Source organism: Dendrobates tinctorius, unplaced genomic scaffold, assembly GCF_039654945.1.
Source record: "Dendrobates tinctorius isolate UK_male_01 unplaced genomic scaffold, ASM3965494v1 ptg000021l, whole genome shotgun sequence".
Lineage (NCBI taxonomy): Eukaryota > Metazoa > Chordata > Amphibia > Anura > Dendrobatidae > Dendrobates > Dendrobates tinctorius.
In genome coordinates, this window is record NW_027361689.1 from 26895141 (window position 1) to 26918141 (window position 23001).

The window sequence follows — 23001 nt, forward strand, 5'->3', positions numbered from 1 at the left end:
TTTTTAATGTAGGCCCCATTGGATATCCACTCAGTATTGTGAGACATCCATGTACTCTGCTTTTCAGATCTCTCATCTGAGAGTTATATACTAGTGTCTGAATAAAGAGTGATGACGGATAACCCTGATTTGGCTTTAATTTCAGTAATTTCATTCTATGAGCAGCTTGAGAACGTCTTTATTGCGGGAGGTGCATATTTGGGGTTTTCATTACTCACCTTGTGCTTTTGTACGATAGAGCAGTTCGACAAAAACACACAAATTGCTGACTTTTCTGTTTTTGTTTTTTGAAAATGCATTTTTTGAAATGGAAAGTATGAAATAAAACAACATTTCACTCCCGGTAAACACTCAGTGTGTGGAGGTGAAAAGTATTTTCCTCTATTTCATGCTCATATAAAAGCCTTGCTGCATGGTAGAAAAGAACAGTATGCATCGGGTTCGTCAGCTGAATCGCTCTCACTTAGCAAAATTGGCCATCAACCAGTTTAGCTTTTCAGCATAATAAGACATTAGAGCAGAATGGATTCTATTGTGTTGAAAAAAAATGTCATATTTTAATCAATGCCTTTTTAAATGTTAAATCTAATGAATGCTTTAAAATAAGCAGATAAAAAATGCAGGAGACCCGTTTCCCTGGAAACCCGACGCGCGTGCCAAAACCCAAATCAAAATTGCATTTTTTAAGAGTTAAAATATCTGAAGAACAACAATTTCTCGTTTCATGCTCGTACGGTACAGTTTTCATGATAGAAACATGATATCTGTCGAGCGCACCGTCTGAGACGTTAAGCATTTTATACCTTATTTGCACTCAAACATATGTATTTCTAGAAAAGACCATGTCTGTGAGATTACAGGAAAATGTGCTCTCCCGCCAGTACATTGACTTTTATGGTATGATTTCCAACATTTTTTCCTTCTCCTTGACAGTAATAGATAGTTATGTGTATTTTGTCTTGTTTCTCCAAGTTGTTGCTACCCTAGGTCCTTAGGTGTGTAGACAACAGACAGACAACATATATTTTAGGGAAAAGTATGCATAACACTTTTAAAGGGGCATCCTTAGGTTGTTTCTTGAGCAGCTTGCAACTTTTCAGTCTCCTTACAGTCTCTTTACTTTTTGGTTTCTGGCAGGGTGGACACTTCTCCTTGAGTGACAGTTCTGGTGAGCACAATCTGACGGCCATTTATAGGTGGAATCAGTATCACTCCAAGAAACACAAAGAACATTTCGGCCATATTGTGGCCTTTTTCAAGGGCCACAAAATGTCCGAAACGTATGTGATGATGGCAGAATAAAATTTTGGTCATTTTTTTCACCCGGATTGGATGCTGCTCTTCCTTTCTTCTTTTATGGTGCTTTTCGTTCATTTGGATCCATGAACTTGGAGCGTGCATCCTTAATATCCCTGCTGTGCTGTCGGCTGTCTTGCTATGGTTTACAAGAAACACAAACATATTATGAGATACAGTAAGACAAACAATTATGACCTCTAAAAATGTTTTCAGTAAGTCTGGTTTCACATTTGCAGACGGAGGAGCTGCGGCAGGCTGCGGACTTCCTCCGTGAGGCTCCGCCCTGCCACGCCTCCTCTGGTCAGCTCCGCCTACGGCCGCATGCAGCCTGCGTACCCTATCTTTAGCATTGTAGAAATAGTAATGAACTTGGCACTCAATATTTGTTGAAAAAGAAGATTCAATCGTCACTATGGGGTTGTGCTGAAATGGTGACCCTTATGGCGTGCGGTCATGACCTCCTCCACATACAGCGGTACTGACTGCACGCCATAAGGGACACCATTTCAACGCAACCCCATAGCGGTGATTATCGCCATACTCCTAGCGCTGTTTAACCCAGCGACTCAGACCGCATACTAGAGGAGGCATCATCCCAGCGCGAATCAATAGCGACAACTAGTGGCCTTACCTTTAGCGCTATTTAACCCATACTCATGAAATACAGCAGCCAGTAATCTCAAAGAGATTCTCTGATGAAGGTCTTATGTTGGACCGAAAACGTTTAGAATTAAACTTCACCTGGATGCCAATAAAAATTGAATCTTCTTTTTCAACAAATATTGAGTGCCAAGTTCATTACTATTTCTACAAATGGGCTGGATGCCCTACTTGTGCACCTATCAGAGACTTATTATTTTGAGTGCCGTGTTGTTTCTATTGCTATTTTTAGCATTGGGTACGCAGACTGTGCCACTGTATGCAGATGCCTCTGCACGCGTCATTTTGATGGTGCGGCGACCTGCACAGAACGCAACACGTTGGAATTTGTTTTGTTCGCCGCATCGTCAAAACGACGCATGCGGAGGCATCCGCATACATCCGCACGACCTGCATACCCAATGTTAAAAATAGGTACGCAGGCCGCATGCAGAAGTATGCGGCCATAGGCGGAGCTGACCGGAGGAGGCGCGGCAGGAGGCGGAGCTTCACGGAGGAAGTCCACAGCCCTGCGCAGCTCCTCCGTCCGTAAATGTGAAACTAGCCTAATATTTGAGGAAAATAAAACCCAGCATATGATTTGTTTTATGAAATTCACACCAGTCATTTAGGAAAATGAGTCAGATCCATATACTGGTCTCTATAAAGTGATATGTGATATTTGTCAGCCCAAAGGATGGATGGACTAACACTGACCTGCTCCTTGTTCCAGATCTGTGCTGACAGCCGTTGTCACTTCCCTTCCCCCACTCACTCGTCATTCCTCCTATGGTAATGGAAATATACAATAATGATAATCTTTATTCATATAGCGCCGACATATTCCGCAGCCTTTTACAATTCAACAGTTCAAATACAACAGTCATAACTAAGTTAACGATAATGCAATAATTAATGCAAAGACAATGACGACCCTGCCCGTAAGAGCTTACAATCTACAACCTGTGCTCCTCTGTGGACTGCGGCTGGCTCTTTAGTACTCGTCTTACTTATTTTTTTTTTCTATACATCCCACTAAGATAATGAATGTCATTGCCTCGAAATAATTTATAACAACCTGCGAAAATTCTAAGTTATTTCTAAACCATCAAATAAGAAAATCAGCGATTCTTCTCCAAACAAACTGAACTGGGAAATGACTTCAGACAACAGTAATGGCGTAATTATGTCCTGCGGTTTACAACGGTTATTGAAGAAACACCAGAATTATGTCAGGCATAGAAATACTCTCCAAATAAATCAGCGCCGAGGAGTAAATGCCCATTACATCTTCTAATACACTCAATCCCGGGGAAATGAATGCAGTTATTAGGGCGAAATAGAACTCAAGCCAGAAGTATGCAGAAGTGATATCGGAAAGTAACGGGGACCGGGACTTGTATGTGACTACACAACAGTCTATTATTCTAAGAAGTGACAATGAAACTGTACAGGGCAATGTTATTTGGGAATTAAAATGAAAAATGTTATTGGAATACTTGGCCAGCTGGCCGTACCGGGACTCCAGATTTTACAGGGATATCATTGCCTGGTTACCTGAAAGGTCCCTTCTAAAATAAAAAAAAAAAAATAAATAAAAATACTCAGTGATTAGTATCTCCAAATCCATGTCAAGCGCTCATAACTTCTCAAAAACTTGTTCAGATTCTGCTATAAAAACTGCTAAAAAAAAACCTCTCGGGGCATGGGCACAAGATATCTTTTAAACTCCGGCAAATCCATTAGAGTTTTCAAGCAGAAGACGCTTTTCTGGCTGCTAGCTCTTTTTTTGGATTGTTTAAAGGGAATCTGTCACCTCATTTTTGGCCTATGACATGCGGCCACCGCCATCAGGGACTAATCTACAGCATTCTGTAATGCTGTAGATAAGCCCCCGATGTAACCTGAAAGAGAAGAAAAACAAGTCAGGTTATACTCACCCGGGGGTCCGATCCGGTCCGATGGGGGTCGCGGTCCGGTGCCTCCCATCTTCTAGTGATGATGTCCTCCTTCTTACTTCTGCCGCGACTCCTGCGCAGGCGTACTTTATCTGCCCTGTTGAGGGCAGAGCAGAGTACTGCAGTGCGCAGGTACTGGACCTCTCTGACCTCTCCCGACGCCTGCGCACTGCAGTACTTTACTCTGCCCTCAACAGGGCAGATAAAGTACGCCTGCACAGGAGCCGCGGCAGAAGTAAGAAGGAGGACGTCATCACTAGAAGATGGGAGGCACCGGACCGCGACCCCCATCGGAACGGATCGGACCCCCGGGTGAGTATAATCTAACTTGTTTTTTTACATAGAAATGCATGTGTTCATTCTTTTGAGCGTTTTCTGATTTTCCACATCGAAATCTGCCTGAAAAAAAAATGTGCGTGCAAGCCCTAGGACAGTAAAGTGGATTTCCCATAGAAATTAATTAGAATTAGATTACAGTTTTCCAAAAATTTTTGAAGCAGTTTTTGAAATGGATGTTGAAGAGGATCCACTCAGAACCTGTAAAAATTCTCTATTATTCCCTAATTATACTATCTAACTGTTTTATTTATTTACTTTTTGTACTACCTCCTTTTTGGTGACTCTTCACTTGAGAATCCCCAGCTCATGCTGTATATGTAAGGAGGTGGCGGAGACCCTCTTGTGCCTTTTCTCTCCTGGACACTGTTACATGTAGCACCTCGTGTTGTTGTCATGTATTATAATGTAAAGTATTGTGTTTTTATCTTAGGGATAGATTAGGATATAGTATAGGGGATTAGATTACAAGGGGGAACCATAGAGATAGAATAGATGTAAGAGTTAGTACTGTATAGGCAGCATAGGGGTTAAGTAGATGGGAGGAGCACAGAGCAGGAAGATATAGGAAAAGGCACTTCCTGATTAGAGGCAGAAGACTGGGCAGGCTGCCCAAAGGTAGGACACATGCAGTAAACAGTTGCAATCCATGGGGATAAGTCTGTTAATGGCAGTAAGGGGCCCCAGGCTAGAGAATAGTGTAAATGGGCAACAGCTCAACGGAATTATCCCCAGGAAGGATCCATGGTCTAAGACCAGGGCGGGAACAGCTGAGATGGCGTTCCTGGAACCTTTCCCTAATGGAACCGGACGAGGAGCTGACAGGGAGCTGGTGACAAGGAAGGTACAGATGGTACACGGATTTTCCAAAGAGGCTGCCCGGATGGCAGGTAAAAGAGAAGAATGGATGGGACACAGATTGTCCACGGAGACGGCAGGGATTGCCAGTAGAATAGAAGGAGAGTATACAGAGGAAATGGAATCTGCCTGGAGGGCAGGGAAAGTTCAGGAAATTAGGCTTTATGTGAATTGTGCTGCAAAAATGTTGTGTGCTCATGTTATTAGTAAAGTTGAACTGTTAGAAAAGGACTGTGACTCTGCAGTGTTTAATGGAACCTGGAAACCTGAAGCTGGAGTGACAGAGACCGAGGGGTCTCCAGCAACTAAAGTGAGCACAATGCTGCACACATCACACACACAGGAGAAAGGACTTGTTGTTTTATCCGTGAGGTGTCAGGGTGTGGGAACAGAAAAGACAGTGGCCACGACTACCACCCAGGTCGCCTTACATATACACAAATGTTGCGTCATTGGGGACAGAGGCTGCGGTCACTGACAAACCCTCTGTCCCATCCCTGAAATGAAGTATCAACAGTGACGTTCATTCAGGGGCTGGGCTAGTATCTGCTCTACTGAACATGTGTTGGTAGATAATTCTGACGTATCCTCATAAGGATTTTATCACCATGCACTATTCTTCTCAGTGCATAGTGACAATGCACTCTCTTGCTCACTCTGACCAGAAGTGATGAGCCAGCAACAGAGCGCACTGTCATTGCAAAGTGTAAGTAAAGAATGAGTGAGCGGAGACCAGTGCCACCTCCGCAAGTGATGCCATATATCTGAGGGACTATTGGGAAATTGGCAGGTTCTTTCATTTAATATTTATTGGAATCTCAACTCAGACTTAACATAGTGTGATTAGTACTTATCAGATTTACCCACACCCAGTTGATCATAACCATTTTGGTTGAAAAGAGATCCAATGGGGTTTTTTTTCTACACAGTGTGTCAATTAATCAGTGCAGAATGTTGGTATTATGTTGATTATGAACCCGTGGATTTCAATGAATCTTTAATTTTGGATCCACACTCACGTGCTGACCAGTCCCCTGAAAACTAACTGTTAATGTTGATCAGGAGAAGCAGTTACAAACTTCACAATTTCCCCAATGGCTGAAAATAATTATATTGGACCCATTGATATCAATGGGTAAGGAAAGCCTCTCTCCATTCGATAAAATCCACTTTAACCCCTTAGTGACAGAGCCAATTTGCAGATTAATGACCAGGCCAATTTTTACAATTCTGACCACTGTCACTTTATGAGGTTATAACTCTGGAACGCTTTAACGGATCCAGCTGATTCTGAGAATGTTTTTTCGTGACATATTTTAATTCATGTTAGTGGTAACATTTCTTCGATATAACTTGCGCTTACTTATGAAAGAAATGGAAATATGGCGAAAATTTTTAAAATTTTGCAATTTTCAAACTTTTAATTTTTATGCCCTTAAGTCAGAGAGATACTGTATGTCACAAAAAATACTTAATAAATAACATTTTCCACATGTCAACTTTACATCAGCACAATTTTTGAACCAAAATTCTTTTTTGTCAGGAAGTTCTAAGGGTTAAAAGTTGACCACCGATTTCTCATTTTTACAACAAAATTTACAAAACCATTTTTTTTAGGGACCATTCACATTTGAAGTCACTTTGAGAGGTCAGTATGACAGAAAATACCCCAAAGTGACACCATTCTAAAAACTTCACCCCTCAAGGTGCTCAAAACCATATTCAAGAAGTTTATTAACCATTTATGTGCTTCACAGGAACTGAAGCAATGTGGATGGAAAAAATTAACATTTAACTTATTTTTACAAACATTTTAATTCAGAAACAATTTTTTTATTTTCACAAATGTAAAATGAACAGCAAAATTTGTTGTGCAATTTCTTCTGAATACGCAGATACCCCATATGTGGGGGTAAACCACTGTTTGGGCGCACGGCAGGGCTCAGAAGGGAAGGAGTGCCATTTGAGTTTTTCAATGCAGAATTGTCTGGAATTGAGATCGGACTCCATGTTGCGTTTGGAGAGCCCCTGATGTGCCTAAACAGAAGAAATCCACCACAAGTGACCCCATTTTGGAAACTAAACCCCCCAAGTAGCTTATCTAGATGTGTGGTGAGCACTTTGAACCCCCAAGTGCTTCACAGAAGTTAATAACGCAGAGCCGTGAAAATAAAAAATGATTTTTTTTCCTCAAAAATGATTTTTTTAGCCCACTATTTTTTATTTTCCCAAGGGTAAAAGAAGAAAATTGGACACAAAAGTTGTTGTGAAATTTGTCCTGAGTATGCTGATACCCCATATGTGGGGGGACCACTGTTTGGGCGCATGAGAGAACTCGGAAGGGAAGGAGCGCCATTTTGGAATGCAGACTTTGATGGAATGTTCTGCGGGCGTCATGTTGCATTTGCAGAGCCCCTGATGTGCCTAAACAGTAGAAACCCCCCACAAGTGAATCCATTTTGGAAACTAGACACCCGAAGGAGCATATCTAGATGTGTGGTGGGCACTTTGAACCCCCAAGTGCTTCACAGAAGTTTATAATGCAGAGCCATAAAAATAAAAAAATATTTTTTTTCCACAAAAGTGATTTTTTAGCCCCCAATTTTTTTATTTTTCCAAGGGTAAAAGGAGAAATTAGACCCTCAAAGTTGGTGTGCAATTTGTCCTGAGTATGCTGATGCCCCATAAGTTGGGGTAAGCCACTGTTTGGACACACGTTTGGGCTCGGAAGGGAGGGAGCACCATTTGACCTTTTGAACGCAAAATTGGCTAAAATCAATGGTGGCGCCATGTCATGTTTGGAGACCCCCTGATGTGACTAAATAGTGGAAATCCCTCAATTCTAGCTCCAACCCTAACCCCAACACACCTCTAACCCTAATCCCAACCCTAGCCTAATCCCAACCCTAACCCTAATTCTAATCCCTAACCCTAATCCTAATACTAATCCCAACCCTAACCCTAATCCTAACCCTAATTCCAACCCTAACCCTAATTCTAACGCTAACCCTAATTCCAATACTAACCCTAATTCCAAACCTAATTCTAACCCTAACCCTATTTGTAACTCTAACCCTAACGGAAAAATTTTCTTTATTTCATTATATTTCCCTAACTAAGGGGGTGATAAAGGGGGGGGTTATTTACTTTTTTTTATTTTGATCACCGTGATTGGGTTATTCACAGTGATCAAAATGTGGATTGAATGAATGGAATCTGCCGGCCGGCAGATTCGGCGGGCGCACTACGCATGCGCCCACCATTTTCTTCCCGGACAAAGATGGCGGCGCCCACTGGAGAATGCAGGAGGGCCCGAGGACTACCGGGAGTTACTGGAGCGGATAGGGTAGAGAGAAAGTAAATGCAAAATTGCGGCTTTTTTTGCGGTCGCCGTTATACGGTTAATAACGGCGATCACAAAGGCGGAGTCAGTAAAATCCAACCCGAATCATGTTCTCTGGGGTCTTGGCTGAAAATCCGACTCTGGAGGGCGCTTTACACTTTTTCCACAGCGGCGCTGTGGTTTAAGTACCCTTAACTACTGCCGTTATCGGCGGTCGTTAAGGGGTTAATAGCTTTAAGGATAACACATTTTCATAATCTGTATTATAACAACCCCTTTAAATTAAAGGTGTCATCAGAAAATGATATATTGCTTAAATCAAGTTTTTGATCGGATTTTTGTTTGTTATTGTTTTCTTTTCCCATATCATAATCTGCATTAAAAATAAAATTATTGCAATTTTCATACTGGTCCCTAGGGCTATTCTGCACTCTTTACTTCCTGCGGTTTTAAAAAATTCAAATTTACATCAGCAGCAATAAACTGACTCTGATGATATCTTGTGTATTGAAGCATCTAATGTGTGTGAATAGGGTCTTGTGAAGACATGTGGAACACGGTCAGCTGTGAAATCTCCTACTGTGATTGCTGGATCGTGTCCAATCAGCTTTATGTAGAAGAGTTACTTGTCATTGTAATCATGCCACTGCTGATAATGAGACTTCTGAAAATTTATTCCGATGTAACAGGAAGTATGAATCTGCCCCATTGGCCAGTGTGAAAATTGCAAGATTTTTTATTTTGTAATAGATTGTGATATGAAATAAAAAAAAAAAAAAAATATTTTAAAAAATAACTTTGACGCAAAGACCTGATTTAAACAGTAGGTTACTTTCTGATGACACATTCACTTTAAGGTCACATTCACACATTAAGTAGGAGTGGGTGAAAAATATAGAATTGGTGACATGTTTCTATTTACTTTTCCTCTGACTGTTGCACTCCTGGCTTTGTCTTACAAAGAATGATGTAAAATACTGACCAAATATTGAATGTGTGAACGTGGCCTAAGGCTACATTCCCACGATGAGCGTTTGGTGAGCTTTTGATGTTGCCGATTTTCTGCACCCATTAAGTAAAATAGGTTACTTACATTTTTTCAAAAATACGCAGCGTAAAAAAAAAAATCGTCAAAAACTCTTGATGGGAATATAGCCTTAGATAACTTTCCACATTGCAGCTTTATCTCGGTTCTAGCCTCTTCCTCCAAGACTGGTTTGGAGTCTATTCCATGTGAGATTTGACTTTGGCCTCTTTTGCCTCCTATTTCGATCTTCCGTGATTGTTTTTTTTTTTCCTTAAATATTTCTTGCTTCATCATCACAAAGTCCCCTGGAACATAAAACATCCACAACATGTTTAAATATTCACCGCAGGTCTCCAAAGGTCAGGACTTGTCAATGTCCCCACTAACTGGGGTCACAACCTTTTCCCCAAAAGGTTCAACCCTCATTAAACCAATTATGTAAATCAATCTTATTACAGGGGGGATCATATAAATAGCACTTTCCACGTGATGGTAATTACTGAGACATGCACACATTGCAGTTATCATTGCATTCCAACAATTCATGAATGGACAATTAACTTCCAAGATGTCGAGGAACCGCAGAACAAATATGTAGCTGCTTATTATGTCCAAGTACACGAAAGTTCGTGACTTCGTAGATGTTACCCAGCTTCTGATGATAATCCCTCTTTTCTACCAACTTCCGGCTCATTTTCTATTAGGGCTTGCTGTAAAAGATATAGGCAAAAAACTCTGGTGACTTTGCTGTCAGATTAAAGATGATGTGTGCACCTAGCCTTAGTAGAAACTGATCAGAAACTCTCCAAATCCTCCTCAAAAATGCAAAACTTCTCCAAAACTTCGGAGAGTCTATGTGCACATGAAGACTTTTTGCTGATTTTTCAGAGCTGAAACTATGTGCACAAAATGTCTTTTAGGCACCGAGTTTTCCCAGGCAGATGCACTTTAGCAAATCCCTGGCTATTACTTTCCTGAGGCTCTTGTGGCTCTCAAAGCTTGCCATGGACATCATTTGCTCCATACTGTAAGTATAGACCAGGGCCGCTTCCCAGCTAGAAAACTGAAATTGTTACTTCTTTGATAGTGTAGGAAGATGGACCGGGCCGATGGTACCTCTCTTGCGTCGGTACCGGAACTATTGGGGCTGTCCCCATTGTTGCCGGTGGGAAAGCTTTCTGACCCGGACAGACCTTTGCACCCAACTGTAGGGGGCGTGACAGAGATAAAAGAGACAGTACGCGGGAAAGCAGTACACTTGGAGGGAAGACAGAGCACCCAGCAGGAGAAGGTTGATTCCTTCTCCGTAGAGCTATGTGATAATTCAGGCCCGCACTGCAACTCCCAGCCCATACATACACTGACTGTGAGCAACTTGTTCCTGCGTGTCCGTTGACTCCGGTGACTGAGAATCCATCCCGCACCGCTCCGCTGACTGCCGTGGGCACGCGGCCTAATACTGACCCAGTAAATCATACAGAGCCAGGTTGCTTCACCCCCGCCTCCGCCACTGAACTGAGTGACACTCCAGCGGTGCCACAGACTACGTCACACCACGTTCGTTGCTCTGGGAATGCCTAGGAGAGCCAGGATACGCCGTCAAGAGACAGTGCCTTGACTTTCTTCAGGATCAGGCCAGAGACTTCAAGCGTCACTTGTGGCGCCACCGTGGGATTTCAAGCTTCCCCTGCCCGGAAACCATCAAACTGATAAGTTTACCTTTAAACATTACTCAGTTTACTCTCTGTGGAGGAAAGACCGGTTCCTCCCACGTTACCAATGTGACGTAACTACACAGGCACAGCTCACCGGCGCCCCCTTTGTCTCTCAGGTCAGTAAGGGAACTGCACCTAGAGCAAATGGCTGCAGGAGAGGATGTCCTGTTACCCGCTGGGTATTCTAAGATTCGTAATCAGAGTAAAAGCATCAGCCCAAGATTAATTTTATGGTTTAATTGCCTTAAGGGCGCACTAGATAATTACAGAAATATACAGTAAGCTATACAATGGAATTACAGTGGACTTGCAGTCAGAGTAAAATATAACAGTGTGACTGTCTGCCATGTGCTCCCAGTTCTTAAGTATGCTGGGTTCCTCCCCCCTGTGTCAGAGGGTGGGCTAATAATCTCCACCCTTTAGCTCCCTGCAGAACTTATTCCCAATATCTAAGAAAGGGGGTAACTTCCTCCAGGATGATCGGATCAGGACACGAGAGGTACCAGTGAACGCGGTTTGTTTTGCCTGTCGTGTGGAGAGCAAACATGGCCCCATTGGGTCGCTGTGGAGGGCCAATCTCTATTACTCAGGTCCCAGAGCCCTCACCGACTCAGGAGTCGCACTGCGAGATGCGTGATTTCCTCAGGGTCACGCGGATATTTTTATAACTCGAAAGGTGTGCTCATCATCCATGATCCTAGAATGGAGTCGGAGCGGCTGGGAAAGACAATGGATGTGTATTTCTGTGTCCAGCTGACAGGTATATTCTAATTGAAGCCCCCAGGCACCTTCCTGCCCCATCCTGGCGTGGCTCCTACTCAATAATAATAATAATAAATTTTATTTTTATAGCGCCGACATATTCCGCAGCATTTTACATTTCAGAGGGGATTTGTACAGACAATAGACATTACAGCATAACAATAATCACATACAGTAGATTATAACAAATACCAAGAGGAAAGAGGGCCCTGCTCGCAAGCTTACAGTCTATGAGGAAAGAGGTAGACACGAAAGGTGGGTGGTAACCGTTGCCCTGATTGTATGGACCAGCCATAATGTTAAGTGTGTAACAGTACAGACACAAATGGATGCATAAAGCATGTGGGAACATGATGCGGGAAATCTGGTTATGGTAAAACTTTTGGCTGTGCCACACAGGGATAGATTAGGTTAATGTGTTGAGGCGATAGGCCAGTCTGAATAAATGCGTTTTCAGGGCACGCTTAAAATTGTGGGGATTGGGGACTAAACGTATTGACCTGGGAAGAGCATTCCAAAGAATTGGCGCGGCACGTGTAAAGTCTTGGAGACGGGAGTGGGAGGTTCTGACTATTGAGGATGCTAATCTCAGGTCATCAGCAGAACGGAGGGTGCGGGTAGGGTGGTATACTGAAACAAGGGAGGAGATGTAGGGTGGTGCTGAGCCATGGAGGGCTTTGTGGGTGAGGGTAATAAGTTTATACTGAATTCTGGAGTGGATGGGTAGCCAGTGTAATGACTGGCACAAGGTAGAGGCATCGGTGTAACGATTGGTGAGGAATATGATCCTGGCTGCAGCATTCAAGACAGATTGGAGAGGGGAGAGTTTGGTAAGAGGGAGACCGATTAGAAGAGAGTTACAATAGTCGAGACGAGAATGAATAATAGAAATAGTAAGAGTTTTTGCAGACTCAAAAGTAAGAAAAGGTCAAATTCTAGAAATGTTTTTGAGGTGCAGATGACAAGAGCGAGCCAGTGATCGAATGTGGGGGGCAAAGGAAAGCTCGGAATCAAGTATAACCCCAAGACAGCGGGCCTGTTGCTGGGGAGTAATAGTGGAACCACCCACAGAAATAGCAATGTCGGGTATAGGTACATTAGTAGAGGGAGGAAACACCAGGAGTTCAGTCTTTGACAGGTACAGTTTCAGATATAGTGAGGACATGATATTAGACACAGCGTTTAGACAATCGCCGGTGTTTTCTAGAAAGGCTGGCGTGATGTCAGGAGAAGAAGCGTATAATTGGGTGTCATCAGCATAGAGATGGTACTGGAAACCAAATCTACTGATTGTTTGACCAATAGGGGCAGTGTACAAGGAGAAGAGGAGGGGGCCTAGAACCGATCCTTGGGGGACCCCAACAGTAAGGGGAAGGTGAGAGGAGGAGGAACCGGCAAAAGATACAGTAAAGGAGCGGTCAGAGAGATAGGAGGAGAACCAGGAGAGAACGGTGTCCTTGAGGCCAATGGAACGGAGCATAGTGAGGAGGAGCTGATGATCCACAGTGTCGAATGCTGCAGAGAGATCCAAGAGAATTAGCATGGAGTAATGACAATTTGATTTAGCTGTTAGCAGATCATAAGAGACTTTAGTGAGGGCAGTTTCAGTGGAGTGTAAAGAGCGGAAACCGGATTGGAGAGGGTCGAGAACAGAGTTTTCTGAGAGATAGCGGATAAGACGGGAGTGGACCAGGCGTTCCAGGAGTTTAGAGATGAAGGGAAGATTAGAGACAGGTCTATAGTTAGCGGCACAGTTTTGGTCGAGGGATGGTTTTTTAAGTAGTGGATGTATGATGGCATGCTTAAATGAGGAGGGAAAGATACCAGAAGAGAGAGAGAGGTTAAATATTTTAGTTAGGTGAGGGGTGACAGCAGGGGAAAGGGACTGGAGATGTGACGGAAATGGGTCACTGGTGCAAGTGGTTGGGCGAGAAGATGCAAGGAGCCTGCTTACTTCTTCTTCTGTGACTGGTTCAAAATCAGAGAGTGAGCTAGATGCAGTGGGGGAGGGAGGACAGTGCATGGTATGAGGTGATTGGGAGATAATTTCCTGTCGAATCTGGTCAATTTTTTCTTTGAAGTAATTGGCCAGATCGTCAGCTCGGAGCTCCGTGGTTGGGGCCTGTACTCTTGGATTGAGTAGAGAATGAAAAGTGTCAAAGAGACGTTTCGGGTTATTGGACAGTGAGGTGATGAGGGTGTTGAAATAGGTTTGTTTGGAGAGGTGAAGGGCAGTGTTGTTCAAGCTTTGAAGTTTTGTTTTGGCCTTATCTCATTATCATACCAAAAGGCCTTGCTATTCAACATTGGAGCACTAAGTCCTGCGTTCTTCATCACACTCTACCTCATAACTCTTTCTCTCCCTGCATGGAGTAACCCCTGTAATAAACCCTTTAACTCATGCTCTGCCTCCTGCTAGTCACTGCATCCCGCATACCTGTGATTTCTACAATAGCTCAAGGATTTCTGAACCCTAAAGTGGTTAAAGGAAGCGTCAGAAGCCGGAACATGTGCGCAGTAATGTCATTTTTATTTTGCTGTATGTTATGTCCATTTTTCACTATAGTTTTGTAGTGCTTTTACAGGCTAAATCAGAGTAGAATACGCCAGAAAAATACATGAGGTGCACATAGCCAGTCAGAGGAAACTCAAACTTTTTAAGGAGTCTTGAAATTTGGAGAGTTTGCATTTAGTTTTAGCTCTACAATTTTCTCAAAAAACTCTGAATGCTCATAGCCGGTTTCGACTTCAAAAACTCAGAAAAAGGACTCAGTGTGCACATACCATTTGTAGCATTTTCTTAGCATTTTTTCAGGCAGGTTCCAGCCGGAATCCACTTGAAAAAGACGCCATGCGCACAGTCTTAACCTCGTTTCACTTTTTCTATAAAGACAATTTCAGCTAAACACAGAAGTGGATAGAGCAGAAAGAAGAAACTTAAGTCCTTTTCTTGAAGTTCCAATTCCTTTTTTTTTGCTTAAAACCTGTGTCAAAAACTGCAGCAGTGCTTTTTAAAAAATGCTGTTTATTGTTGTCATCCATGTATCATACGTTTTTCTTGTATACATAAAAAAAAACCGGTTTCTCGAGCTTCTCCATGAGAAAGTTATATCACTAGAATGGGATTCCATGTACTGTCTTTTGCTTCACTGACCCATTCACTTTAATGGGAAAGTTTGCTATGCAAATTAGACCAAAGAAGAAAAAGTTTACTTTTTTTAAAAAATTTTTTCAATCAGTAATCAGCAAAAAAGTACTGACATAAAAAACCCCATATACTGTAATGCATGAGTGTCCTGGCAGTAAAAAAAAAAATAAATAAAGCTGTCTCTGCCAAATTCACACGGATATTGGAAAACCCCAGTCAGTTGTAGACATTTTTGAAGTTTTTTTTATTTCATAGAATAGACCTTATAAAGACCTTATTGGTCCGATAGCCTTTCGTCCAAGGCCAGATCCTCAAAGCTTCTTACTCTTGTTCACTAGTGTTTATCCCTGTGTGAGTTCTGTGTGACTGAGCTTCTGTTCTTCTCTTTCTGTCTTTTTTGTGTCAACCCTTTCACTTCTCCTTTTTCCCTGGGTGGGGGAGGGGATCATATTTGTTCAGTGCAGGAGAATAGTTTGGTAAGAGACCCAGGCAACCCCACCATCAGGGGTAATATTGGGGACAGCTAGGGTCCCTTGAGCTTGAGGGACTAAACTAGAGCCCATAATCCTTGCTACCCTATAGTCCCAACTTGACAAGTAGAGAAAGTAAAAAAGGAAAGCTGAATATAGAGAAAAGAAGGAAAGTGTGTAAAATGCTTTGAGTTGTAAAGGAAACGTTCATAAGACTGTGTACCCGCTATCCCTTGTACATGGCCCTACCATTTTCCCATTTAGAAAAAAGTTAATTTTGAATGGTGGTGACCTTCATTGAACTGTGAAACACTGTGAAAAAAAAGCTATACATATTTGGTAACTCCTAACAAAACAATACGGTATATATAATTGCATGGTATACAAGGGATAAAAGGAGAAAATGACTAAATCTGTGTCATGGAATTGGCTAATAACTTGGCAAAAGAGGTACTCCTTAGGAAAATGGACATAACCCACAGCAAGCTGTAGCTTCCAGGACTGTCAGAATACAAAAAAAACTAAATTCTGCTTTATATTAGATGAGGATTGCAACCACATACAGTACCTCCCTTTTTGTGAGCTCATATAGAGGCTCGTTTTGGGATATGCTAGGTCTGTTAAAATTTTATCAGATCCCTAACTTTCAGGATATCTTCACCCCTGGAGGTCTCAGGCAGTAGATATTGTCAGGTTTCCTATCGCGATTTTACTTTCCTATAGAGATTAAACATGGCATGGATAGCATCATCCATTGGAATTAAGTTGGAGGGATTAGAATGGCACTACGGTGATCTGAGAGAATATCTCCCATAAATACTGGATGGATGCAAGCCCCAATATAAATCACTGACCATTGGCTCCAAACAGTCTGGGAACGAGTGCTTTTAACATAGGAAGCTCTAGTCTCAGAAATGTACCTCTCTGCCTCTGCGTAAATAAATCTTAGTCTTGGTGGCTGGTTCCCAGAGTAGATCTCTACTGTAATTACATGTTCATGGCAGTATGTCGCTACTTCAATGTAACTTCAAGTGTCAACTCTCTCACTTTTTTCTCAGGTATAATTAGTTTCTCACTTCCCCAGCTATAACTAATCAATTAATCAAATAGGTTCAATGTAAGGATGATATGTACCCTCTCTGGAGATGTCTTTATGTATTTTAATTTTCCTCTACAATAAATACACTACTCTTTAAGCTACGTTGCCATGATGAGTTTTTGGTGAGTTTTTGATGCTGTGCATTTTTGCTCTGTCAAAAATGCAGCATCTTACAGTTCCAGCAAAGTGGATGGTATTTATAGAAATCTCATGTCCACTGTGCTTTTTTCTTGCATAAATTGACCTGCGGTGCGTGTTTGATATCTGCAGCATGTCACGCACTGTGATTTTACTGCATTTCTGCAGCGGAAACACAATAAAAACGCTTGTTAGCTGCACATTACTGTACGAAAAAGTTGTCAAAGTCAAATTCCAGGAAGTACAGAAGAAAAGCAGCTTTATTTAAAGCATGACATACCAAAAAGAGACAAAAAACACAGCTTCGAAACATGATAAAAAAAAACACAAACACACAATGAAAAACTGCAAGTAACCCAGTTTACCTGCAACATCAAAAACTCACTTCCCCGGACCTCATTGTGGGAACATAGCCTAGATGTTTAGGTTTGCATTACACAACTCGTAGGGTCCTGTTGATGGTTGTTTTTTGAAAAAACATAGAATAGAGACTCAGGGGTCCAAAAATGCTAAGCTAACATTTGAAACCCCCTATAAAAATTAACAATTTTATGAGATATGCATTAAACCATGGACTCACAAGACATGAAAAAACACACTACATAAAACTCCACACAGCTGGTGTATATTACTGTGGCTATAGGATTGATACAGTACTACGATAATGCTGAATGGATTAGAAAAGGTGCTGTTTAACCCCAAATCTGTACCGGAAAAGTCTGACACTGCCTAGTTGCGGAGGCTAGCACCCTAACAGTTGCAATTATGGCGACAATACTCAGAAGCCCTAAATTACCCTGCTATAACCTAGATGCAGCCCCTTATATACTGCATATTTTAGAAGATCGGGTGTAGAAAAATGGTATTTATCAGAGCATGTCCAAAATTAATAATATATATATTACTGGTACGGAAAGTATTCAGACCCCTTTAAATTTTTCACTCTCTGTTTTATTGCAGCCATTTGGTAAATTCAAAATAGTTCATTTTTTTCTCATTAATGTACACTCCGCACCCCATCTTGACTGAAAAAAAAACAGAAATGTAGAATTTTTTGCTAATTTATTAAGAAAGAAAAACTGAAATATCACTGTCATAAGTACATTTTAGACCCTTTGCTCAGACACTCATATTTAAGTCACATGCTGTCCATTTCCTTGTGATCCTCGTTGGATCTACTCCTTCATTGGAGTCCAGCTGTGTTTAATTAAACTGATAGGACTTGATTTGTAAAGGCATGCAACTGTCTATATAAGACCTCACAGTGCATGTCAGATCAAATGAGAATCATGAGGTCAAAGGAACTGGTCAAGGAGCTCAGAGACAGAATAGTGGCAAGGCATAGAACTGGCCAAGGTTACAAAAGAATATCTGCAGTACTCAAGGTTCCTAAGAGCACAGTGGCCTCCATAATCCTTAAATAGAAGAAGTTTGGGACAACCAGAAGTCTTCCTAGACCTAGTTGTCTAGCCAAACAGCAATCATGGGAGAAGGGCCGTGGTGAGAGAGGTAAAGAAGAACCCTAAGATCACTGTGGCTGAGCTCCACAGATGCAGTAGGGAGAAAGTTCCACAAAGTCAACTATCACTGCAGCCCTCCATCAGTCGGGCTTTTATGGCAGAGTGACCCAACGGAAGCCTCTCCTCAGTGTCAGACATATCAAAGCCCGCATAGAGTTTGCTAAGAACACATGAAGGACTCCCAGACTATGAGAAATAAGATTCTCTGGTCTGACGAGACAAAGATAGACCTTTTTAGTGATAATTCTAAGTGGTATGTGTGGAGAAAACCAAGCACTGCTCATCACCTGCCTAATACAATCCCAACAGTGAAACATGCTGGTGGCAGCATCATGCTATTGGGGGTGTTTTTCAGCTCCAGGGACAGGATGACTGGTTGCCATTGAAGGAAACATGAATGCAACCAAATACAGAGATATCCTGGATGAAAACCTCTTCCAGAGTGCTCTGGACCTCAGACTTGGTAGCAGGTTCACCTTCCAACAAGACAATGACCCTAAGCACACAGCTAAAATAACAAAGGAGTGGCTTCAGGACAACTCTGTGACCATTCCTGACTGGCCCAGCCAGTGCCCTGACCTAAACCCAATTGAGCATCTCAGGAGAGACCTGAAAATGGCTGTCCACCAATGTTCATCATCCAACCTGACGGAACTGGAGAGGATTTGCAAGGAAGAATGGCAGAGGATCCCCAAATTCAGATGTGAAAAACTTGTTGCATCATTCCCAAGAAGACTCATGGCTGTACTAGCTCAAAAGGTGCTTCTACTCAATACTGAGCAAAGGGTCTGAATACTTATGGCCATGTGACCTTTCAGTCTTTCTATTTTAATAAATATGCAAAAATTTCTACATTTCTGTTTTTTTTTTCAGTCAAGATGGGGATGGAGAGTGTACATTAATGAGAAAAAATGAACTTTTTTGAATATACCAAATGGCTGCAATGAAACAAAGAGTGAAAAATGTAAAGAGGTCTGAATACTTTTCGTACCCACTGTATATATTACATATAGGTATCCACACTGGTTTACCAATAATTTCCAATCAGCGATCCGCTTTGTGACACTGAACATAATCGCTGTGAAGTCGGCATCAAAGCAGAACACTTGATCCAACATATGTAGTTTGCAAGGAACAGGAAACCCCATGCCCTAAATTATGAAGTGTCAGAAGAAAGCAGCAGCATCCGAGGTGCACTCAAGTCTTTTGCAAGATGTTCCTTTCAATTCAGAAAAAGCCCATTGACAGTAAACTTCACTGTGACCTGTTAGCCTCTGCTGCCTCCCTCATTATTGCATGTGGTGGAGATGGTTAAAAATAGCAGATTAATACATGATACAGCTGAAGACATTGTACCCATAGAATAATAAAAAAATCACCTTTAGATATCAAAATATCATATCTAGTCCCCTGATCCCTGAAAGTTCCTAATGTGTCATGTCTTGCAATAAACAAGAAAAATCAGATTTTTTACAAGTAAAATCAATCCCTTAAAGGGAACCTGACATCTGATATATTCGGTACTATCAACGGGCAGCAAGTATCTGGCGCTGGCTTTATGATTTCATTATGTATGTTTTATTCGTTAATACTGCAGCATTTCAGAGAAAAACATACTTTAAAAGCTGCTTCTTCCCGCCCCCACCCCTTGAGTGACAGGTCTCTCCCTGTGACTATATGTCTGCAGATAGGCAAATACTGTCAGGATTCCCCTCTATTTCCAGTTCGAGCAGGTAGTCACATAAGCGCAAGTGGGCGATTTGTATATGTGGCACCTCCAGGAGTACAGTCACCACAGTGGCATTACCTCCCTCCTAGGGAGTGTGATGTCATGCTTGGAAGCAATGAAAGGGTCTCTCTATCAGGTAATTCCAGCACACAGCACAGTTCCTACTCAAGGCCAGCAGGGGGAGCTCTGAACCTAACTGCTGAGGAGCTGCTCTCTGTGGTCAGGAGGAAGGAAGTTAGTTAGTTGGTGCAGAGAGAGGGAAGAGTGTGGACGTGTGGAGACGAGCTAGGAACCAGAGCTGGAGTCAAGCTTACCGCTAAGCTGAAGCGCATTGACCGGACCTGGCATCCAAGGCTGTGTGGATACTAAAGGTCCCACAGCAGAAACCGGAGGAACAAGAGGCTGTAAATGCTCTGTTCCCAACTGAGACTCGGCGATACAGCAGCAACGTGTGTGAGCCAGATAGAGAGTGCTACTGCTGCCTGCCATGCGAGTGGAGTTCTAAGTAAAAGCAAACAAGAGGAACTTGTTTGTAATTTATAACTACAAGTACTTCAGATTAATGCTAGAAAGGAGACTACACAACCCATCTGCATAGAGAGATTCCCAAGTTGCTTCCAGGCCGACCAACTCCTGTACCATCTGTGATCTGAATCCTGGACTGTACCTACAAAGCACAGTAAAAGGTAAAAGAAACTGCACTCTGTCGTGTTCTTTGAATTCTCCCTGCAACCCCTTCATCACTGCTACAGCTCTGTGTCTAAACACTACATCATCTACCTTAACATCTACTACTACTGCCTTGGGACTACAGCTCTGCCTGTGGAGAGCTTTACTAACTCTGCTGCATCATACCATCTGTCCCAGAGGATCTACACTGCAGCACTGGTCCCCCTTCTGACCAGATACCACAGGTGGCGTCACGAACTATCTACCTATAAACTTTATTCAGCTTCATTCCACCTATTTTACATGGACACCCAGGGCCACAGACCGGGTCGCTGCCACCGCGACACATCCCTTTAAGACACCGGCCCTGTACCGAGTAGTCCCACAGCCCTGGGGGTGCTCCATATACTTAAGATCAAATGCTGACTATCTTCTCATGTGACTACCGGCTGGAGCTGGAAATAGAGGAGCACCCTGACAGTGTGCATGTGTAAGGAAGAGTACCAGAGCAGGGTTACCTTTTACACGCCGGTTCCGGAACTGCCAGGGCTGTCACCCATGTTGCATGGGGGAAGATCGAGAGTGCTGGAGGAATCGGGTCAGGTGACTGGGGAAGACGAGGCGGGACTATACAGAGCTGCGCGCTAAAAGGGCAGAGCTTGTGCGGGAAAGCTGATTGGCAGGACAGGCGCTGTGACCAATGAAAAGGCAGTGCTTCTCATTTGCACAGGCTGTCCCTAAAGACCCCCTGCAGAAAAATTGATCGCCGATAGGCGACCAAGTGACAGGTTCCCGTCTCTCCTAACCTGGAGGTGACTCAGGGCCCATGCCACAAACCGTGCCATTGGTAGAACGCCGCGAGGAACTTCTGGCTAGGCCAGGACCTATTGTACAAGGACTTGCACACACAGCGGAGCAAGAGCTTGTTCCGACAGTACCTCACGTTAGACTCAGTACCGTGTCAGTCACCGTTAGGATCAGGAAATCTAACCACGTCCCAGAGACTTCGTTGGGACGTCATCTGTCTCGCTGTTGTCGGTGCCATCGTTGGACCCCCGACTGCTACATACTTCATCTGAACCTCAGGTGCCGCTGTTGCTGGTGCCACTGTTGGAACCCTGATACACTGCACACCAGTAGACTACAGTTTGATAAGTTTTCCCCTTTTCTTTCTGAACTATCATTTGTCCCTTTCCTACCTCGTTCCAAACTCCCTTTCCTGTCCTTTGTCCTATCATACCCTTCTGTTCCCTGTTACTCCCTGCGTGGAGTGTATTTGGAGTTAATAAAATCCTGTTAACTCTTGATCTGTCTCCTGTCCATGGCGACATCCTACGTTCCTGCGATTTCTACACATGCTGACCAAGAGAACTTCCTCCATAGCGGGAGACCGGTCATTGGCTTTGACTTAAAGAAAATCTGACACTTGCCAAAAATATGTAATTTTTTTAAATGGGATACATGCCACAGTTTTTCAGAATCCTGGGCATTTTTGCATTTGTTCCTGCCTCTCTACACTCCTGGAATATGGCCCCCATTCTTGTATATTAATCAAGTCTTTCTAGCTAACTAGGTGTGGTCTTCATTTCTTCTCTGTGGGCTGTATCTAAGAGATGGAAAGGAGTAGGAAATAAAGAATAATTACGCTGGTTTCAGGAGAACTGCTGCATTTACATCAAGAAAAATATTGCATACTAGTGGCAAGTGACAGTTCCTCCTTAAAAGTGAGATATAGTTGGGTATCATCAGCATAACCGTAGTGTGCCATGTCTATGGATTATTTTGCCTAATGGTAGCGTGCAAACCACAAATTTCATGGGGGATGAACTGAGCTGTGTGATACTCTAAATTCTCCATCTACTCCATAGAAGATTGGTGAAAAGACAATAGATACTCTTGGCAGTTTCCTAGTCTGGAAGGAACTTAGCCACTGATTAATTGTGCAGTTGTAAGGGGGTGGCAGGTCCCCTCAGTTGTGCCCTCCTCTCCTTTTGTGTGACCCCCTGTGCACTTTATGTACCGTGATGTAATGTATGTGTTTTTGTATTAATTGCACTGTTTGTGTAAAACTGTAGTATGAGCTCTACATGTTATTGTTATGTTCCCCTTTATTGCCTGTATATAGTTAGGGACAGAATTAGTTAATTAAGGGGGCTGGACTTGCAGCATCGAGGGAGAGGAAGCTGCTACTTCCCGGTCAGAAAGCCTGGGTACGCTGGCCAGAACAGATGTGTGCTACTGAAGGGGCACTGCCAGACTCCCGGATGGGAGAGATATGCTGCCTCGGATCA

The 23001-nt window shown here is 42.8% G+C and overlaps 1 long non-coding RNA gene across 1 annotated transcript in view; it reads right to left on the reverse strand.

The window, feature by feature from the left end:
• Window positions 1-528: 528 nt before the first annotated feature.
• LOC141083728 (uncharacterized) overlaps window positions 529-23001 on the reverse strand; it is a 31813-nt gene continuing 9340 nt past the window's right edge. The window contains exons 2-3 of the long non-coding RNA XR_012230807.1: window positions 2656-2725; window positions 529-1435 (exon numbers count right to left, since the gene is read on the reverse strand). This is a non-coding gene — a long non-coding RNA (uncharacterized lncRNA). The remainder of the gene's footprint in view (window positions 1436-2655; window positions 2726-23001) is intronic.